This window comes from Vombatus ursinus, unplaced genomic scaffold, assembly GCF_900497805.2.
Source record: "Vombatus ursinus unplaced genomic scaffold, bare-nosed wombat genome assembly UNPS02009205.1, whole genome shotgun sequence".
Classification (NCBI taxonomy): Eukaryota; Metazoa; Chordata; class Mammalia; order Diprotodontia; family Vombatidae; genus Vombatus; species Vombatus ursinus.
In genome coordinates, this window is record NW_020948983.1 from 25,428,472 (window position 1) to 25,435,827 (window position 7,356).

Sequence of the window (7,356 nt, forward strand, 5' to 3'; positions counted from 1 at the left end):
ACATTTTTTTTAATTAACAAAATTGAAATCAAAACCATTAGGCCAAAATGAGATGTGATATTTAACCCTATTTGAAGTAAAGATTGAGGTGATAACTTTCTTTAAATAAACCATTTGTCATGAGTTTACTTTTTCATATTTACTGGCTTTTAATTACATATTTGGGGTGGGAGTCTAATTTTGCTAAGGTGGAATAGAAGTTGGAAAGAAATGATATTAATGAAGAGTTCATTGAATTCTTGGTTAGAATTCAACCTGGGACTTCAACAGACTCAGTTGGACACTTTTTTGGAGGGCGGAGGAGAGGGAGGAAGCATTTTCTCTTTCTTTAATTATTTTCTTTTTGGCTTTCCCATATGTATTTTCAATCTTCAGTCTGAGAAACTGCTCCACATGAGGCATCTCATTTGCCTTTTCTTATTTCTCATTGTACGTTTTGCTTAGGTACTAAGGTAATGGCTACTGGCCTGTAATTGTGCTGGATGAAATATCCAAAAATATCTTTTCTTGATGCACCTGGTCTTGGCTTTTCTTGACTGTCTAAAGAAGTCTCAGAGCATCATCTCTTTCCTGAATAACTTTATCTAATGCACCCAAAGACCCTTGCCCCTTTTCTAATCGTTCTGGACTTGGTATTGTCAATCTTCATTGTTTGGCCTCCTGTTCTAAAGTGAAAATTGTATTTTTTTCTTTCAATTGGACAAACCAAAGTTTATGTCAATCTTCATTACTCTTATACTTTAACTGTTTACAATTCCACACAGTACCTGATTTAATTGTTTCTTCTCCCCTCCTCCACCCTAATCTATGAATCATCAAAAAATTCTTCTAGTCTTTTCCTTGAAAAATGAGCATGAATTAATCTATTTTAGTGAAGGGGTATAAGCAGAGGTCAGAGTCTTCAGGGCTGCAGCAACCCCACTCCATGCCCTTCATGACCCTCTTTTCTTTCCAAAGTTTTTTTCTCTCTTAGACTTGCAGATCTGAGTATAGCAATGTGGGAGACAGATTTCTCTTCTTCCACGTACCCCACACATGAGCAGAAAACCACAATGGTGAGTAATCTATACTTGTCCACATGAGCCTGAAGGGGGAGTTCTTGAACTTTGAGTTCCTAGCTCTCTCTTCTGCCTCTCTGTTTCCTTTGGAGACAAGGTGTGACCCTAGTGATCCTCAGAATATCTATTTCTAGTTTGGGATTATCTCCTTGCAAGTCTCCCACTCCACCTGGGGCCATCTCTAGCAATCCTGATCCATATCTTGCCATTGGACCCAATTGGCTTCAAAGGAGAAAGTGAGGCTGGTGACTTTGCACAGACCTTCCTCACTTAAATCCAATTCACATGCAAGTCATAGCATCACCTTCCTGATGTCATGGTCCTCTTCAAGAATGAGGACAAAACAACAACAACAACAACAACAATAATAATAATAATCTCCTTGCAGGCAAATCCCTGAGTCCAAAAATCCTTAAGTTTGAGAGCCACATATCAACCTCCCAGAGTGATATTTCCTCAATAAATACTTCTTTGAGGAAAAATAAGAGAACTCTCAATAGTATCTTCCTGTAGATGCCATGTCATGAGGGATAAGGAGACTTGAATCCTGCCAATCTTCCATGATATTTCTGTTCATTGCTCAGACAGTGTAGGTCCAAGGTAAAGGGGAAATATTTGTTCAGTGTTAAGTGTCTTTACCTTCCTGGGGAGCTTAATGAGTATAATGGGCTATTTTTAACATTTTATGTTTCCTGTGTTTATTCATACACCTGTAAGTCCTTTGACTCATGCCTTTTATGTAGTAAAAGAAATAAAAAGCTATTCCAAACCCAGTACCCATATTGCACATTGAGTACCTCTGCAGAAGAGGAGCCTGTCATCTATATATAAAAAATCTTAGACATAAGCTATACTTAGGCTTCATTTTAGAAATTTCCCTGAAGTTTTATTCTGGAGTGCAGGCAGACCCAACAAGAAAGAGAAATTGATCTTTCTAGATTCAGGCCCTCTAGGATCAATTCCTGTCCACATATGAATTATTTTAGGGGTCGGTAGAAAAAAAATAGTCTTAACTTTCATAAATTATATTCAACAACAGACCACATCTTTACAGTCACATAATTAACTGCAAGATATGGAGAATGCAAGGTCCCACTACGCTTATAGTTTAGTGACTATCAAAAGCACCTGATTTCAGTAGAGCAAATTACCTTAAAGGCTCTCCTCCAACAAAGTAGTTCTTATACATGTGTTAAAAATCATATAAGATTCAAAGCAGGGAATATTAGAGATAACTTTTTCAATGATCTTGTGGTTATTATTATCAAACAGGGTATAAAACAGGGTGCACACCACTGTCATGGTGTAGAGTCCAAATAGAAGAAGAATTTTCTATAGATGGTAATGTCTTCTAGATTTTTTTAGGATGGTGTACTGATTACATCAAGCTTCAAAATATCATAGGACCTCCTAAATGAGATCTACAATTACTCAAAATAATTTAGCCTAATTATCCGCAATGGGAAAAAAGTATTTTATGAATGCTCATGGTCTAGACAGAGACTAACTTGCATTTGTATAGACAACCTGTAGAATTAGTACATCAGTACACATATATTGGATAGACATTGCACATGGATGGAAAATTTAATAAGAGGAAGGAAGCAGGTTAAATTGCCTCTAGGAAATTACACAAGCTTTTCTCTAAAAATAACAACTTTTTTTTAACATTGACATTCTTTCAGTGATATTGCATGACTGTAAGTCATGGAAAACCACAGGCTCTACAGAATTAAAGTTGTTATGAATGGGTGCATGATCAACAAGAATATGCTGCAACATATCATCACTGAAGAAATGCACAGGGGAAAGATTGTAAAGACTTATATAGATTGAATTATGGCATTCCTTAAAGAAATAAAGAACAACTTAGAAGAATTCAGTGCTTATGGGTGAACACAAAAATGACAATGCTACCAAAGTTAATTTATACTTCTAATCCCACGCCAATCTAATTACCAAAAGGATACTTTATTAAACTCAATCGAATAAGAATAAAATTAATTTGGTAAAACAAAAGATCCACAATATCAAGAGAAATGATGAAAAGAAGTAGGGATGAAGGGGGAATAGCATTTCCAGACCTCAAACTATATTATAAAGTATCAGTCCTCAAAATCATCTAGTAGTGGTTAAAAAATAGAGATAGATCAGTGGAACTGACTAGGTCAGAGAAGAATCAGAAACAATGGAACTCAATGGCCTAGAGTTTGATAAAGTAGAAAACATAAATTACCTAAAAAGGAACTACTTATTTCATAAAACCTTCTGGGAAAACTGAAAAGCAGTTCGGCAGAAATTAGATTTAGACCAATACCTTGCATCATATTCCATAAATTCTGAATGAATATACAGTCATAGCTTTAATGAGCAATCAAATTTTCACCATCATCTCTCCTGTAGGAAAAACATTCATTTTTTTTTTCAACTGAATCACAGAATCTCAGAGGTAGAAAAGACCTTGGAAGAAAACTAATGCAACCAATTCCTGACTAAGCATCCTCCAACAGCATACCTAACAAACTATCATCCAGCCTCCTCTGAAAGATTTCTGGCATAGCACTTGGATCACTAGACTTGGGGTCAGAAGAACTTGAGTCCAAATCCTTGCTCAGACACTTATTAGCTATACAACTCTGGGTAAGTCACTTAACTTTCCTCTACCTCATATGTAAAACAGGGATATTAACGGCACAGTGTGGTCATAAGGGTCAAGTGAGGTAATATGTGCAGAGTGCTTTGCAAACCTTAAAGTGATATATAAATGCAACTATTATTATTATTAACATAATGATTACTGCTGCTTCTTAGAGTAGTGCCTGGCACATAGTAGGCACTGAATAAATGTTTGTTTCCTTTCCCCCTCCATCCCACTTGCAGATGGTATTAATTGTTGGGACATTTTTCTTTCAATAATGCCTAAATTTGACTCTCTGCCACCCAATGGTTCAAGTTTGCCCTCCGAGGTCTAGCACAATAAGTTTAATCCTTATTCTGTGTGATACTCCTGCATTTCAAATCTGTCAAGACAGTTATCACATGTTCCCTAAATCTCTCCTCCAGGCTAAATGGTATTCCTTGAAGGCCCCTCACCATCCTGGTTGCTTTCCTCTCAACCATCTCCAAATTGTTGCCAAATTGTTGTCAAATGTAGGTTTAGACCTGCGCCTGGTATTCCAGATGTGATCTAACCAGATAGTAAGGGAATACTGTGTTCTTGTTCTCTAATTCCAAGTATCATACAGCCTTGATCTTAGTAACACTGCATTAGGGTTGGGTTTTTTTTCGGCCAGCCCTGCCACAAAGTTCATTCATATTGAACTTGTGACACGTTAATATTCCCAAAACTGTCATCTACCTACACTGCCCATATACTGTACTTACGAAGTTGATTGTTTGAAAGCGATTGTAAGACTTTACAATTACATGTACATATCAGCCCTGTGGCTTCAAGCTGCCATCACCATCCTGGTCACATTTTTTTGTGAATGACCTAGCTTGTCAAAGCCTTTCCTAAAATATCCCCAAAACTTAACATCATGCTCCAGATATGATTTGAGTAAGATGAAGTATGGTAGTAGCAAGTCAAATCAAGTCAACAAGTATTTATTAAACACCTATAATGTGCCAAGTCCTGTGCTAAGAGCTAGGGATTAAAAATGAAAAAAAAATTCCCTGAACTCAAGGAGCTCACATTTTAATGGAGGAGACAACATGCAAACAATGATATACATAGCATGGACTGGAGGTCATATCAGTGGCAAGGCACTAGTGCTAAAGGGAATCAGGAAAGCCTTCTTACACAAGGTGGGATTTTAGTTGAAATTTGAAGGAAGCCAGGAACGCCAAGGAGGCAGAGATGAGCAAAGAGAGAATTCGGCCATGGAGGACAGCCAGTGAAAACGCATGGAGTCAGAAGCCTCTGGATGCTACGTTTCTATTAGTGCAGCCTAAGATGCATTAGGTTTTTTAGCTCTCATATTATACTGTTGACTCTATATATCCTGTCCTCCCCTCTACCCTAAATTCCATCAATGACCGCCAGCTAGATAGCTCTATTTGGATGTCCCATAGGCATCTCAAATGCAGCATTTCCAAAATGGAACTTCTCCCTCCAAAAACGCCTCTCTTTAACATTTTCTTGTTTCCTTCTAGCTCCCGTGGTTTATAAAGTGGGAGTCATGACCAACTACTCCATATCTCCTATTCGTGACCTTCTTTCCTCTCACAGGGCCAACACTTTAGATTCGGTTCTCATCACCTCTGCTTAGACTATTTGTATTGTTATTGGTGTTGCTAATCATGTCCAACACTTTTTGACTCCATTTTGGATTTTCTTGGGAAAGATACTAGAATGGTTTGCCATTTCCTTCTACAGCTCATTTTACAGATGAGGAAACTGAGGCAAACAGGGTTAAGTGACTTGCCCAGGGTTACACAGCTAGTGTCTGAGGCTGGATTTGAACTCAGGAAGAGGCTCCTTCCTGATTCCTGCCCAGTGTTTGATCCACTGCACTACCTAGTTATCTGCTTAGACTATCGTGTTCTCCTAATTTTGGTCTCCCTGCCTCCAATCTCTTTCCCTTTCCAAACCAACCTTCACACAGGTAGCAAATTGATACTCCTAAAGTACAAGTCTGAGCATGGCATTCCCCTGCTCAATGGCTTCCTATTGGTCTAGGATAAAATATTAATTCTTCTGTCTGGTATTGAAAGCCCCATACAATCTGTCTTTAACATATCTTTGCAAACTGATTTCATGTTACACCCTCTGGTACACTCCACATTCTAGTCAAAATGTCCTATTTGCTATTCCCCCATATGTCCATTCCATCTCTTTGTGCCTTCACATAGACTGTCTCCAAGGTCTAGAATATTCTTCTGCCTCCTCTCTGCCTCTTGGCATCCCTAGTTCCTTTCAAGGCGCACTTCAAGAGCCATCTCCTACACAAGGCCCTTCAGGATCCCCGGGTTCCTGGTGCTCTCCCTATACCCTTGTATTACATTTTTTCTGGATCAGTGATTTCATTAGTACAGAAAATTGGATCAACAACTACTCTGCAGCCTCTACTATTAGAGAATTCCCTGGAGTGTTGAGAGATTAAGGGTCATACAGTCAGTATGTGTCAGAGGTGCCACTTGTTTTCCCTCCTCGCATAAGTTCGGAGAGAAATAAACAACAGAAACAACTAAAAAAGGGGGAAAAAACAAAAATCCTGCCCCAGGAAATAAATTTCCCTTTCCTTCAAGGCTATTGCCCATTTCCAATTAAAACCCATTATTTATAATAGGTTAAGTTATTTTCACGTCAACTGACCTGACAATTGATGTACTAACCCTGACCACCAGCTCAAAGCAGGTTATTCAAGCCCATCTTGTTCTGGGACAAACTGTTTGATAATCCAATCTGTGCAAACACCAGCATTCCATCTAGTATTTAAGTAGAACAAATATGAATAAAAGATACATATTTAACTGGAAGCTAAAGTAGGAGATTTTAAATAATGAGCACAACAAAAGCCAGTCATGAGAATAATTTTTAAATATATTAAACATATTGATTATAATGGCATGACATCAAAATATATGGGATTCAAGTAAAGCAGTCCTTAGGAAAATTTATACCACTGAATATGTACATAAGAAAAAATAATTCTAGTGAATTTAGGGACCTTGGAGATAATCTTGATCCCACAATTACTCTCACAGTTATTCAAAATAATTATGAAATGCTAGCTGTAGAAATAAGCTATTTGAGCAGCTAGGTGTCACAGTGGATAGAGTACTGGGTCTGGAGTCAGGAAGATTCATCTTTCTGAGTTCAAATCTGGCCTCAAATACTTACTAGTTTTGTGACCCTAAGCAAGTCACTTAACCCTGTTTGCCTCAGTTTCCTCACCTGTAAAATGAGCTGGAGAAGGAAATGACAAACCCCTCCAGCATCTTTGTCAAGAAAAGCCCACATGGGTCCATGAATCATTGGATGTGACTGAAAAATGACTGAACAACCACTAAATAGTAATAAGATAAAAATAAATTAATGGAATGGTCATTGACAAAGAGGAGCCAAGACAATCAATGACAACAAAAAATTAATAAAGATAATAAATACAATTATCAAAATAGCACTATTCACAATATTTTTGGAATTAGCACAGATTTATAAGCACAAGTTTTAATCCCAGTGGTCAAGGAACCACTAGCAACAATCATATGAAAAGTGTTCAAAATCAATAATGATCAGAACACTGTGAATTAAAACACCGGGAGCACGGCAAAAGATGAAAAAAAAATCAAT

General features: G+C 37.6%; 1 pseudogene; it reads right to left on the bottom strand.

The window, feature by feature from the left end:
• Nucleotides 1-324: 324 nt before the first annotated feature.
• LOC114035657 lies at nucleotides 325-2,247 on the bottom strand (annotated as a pseudogene).
• Nucleotides 2,248-7,356: the final 5,109 nt, after the last annotated feature.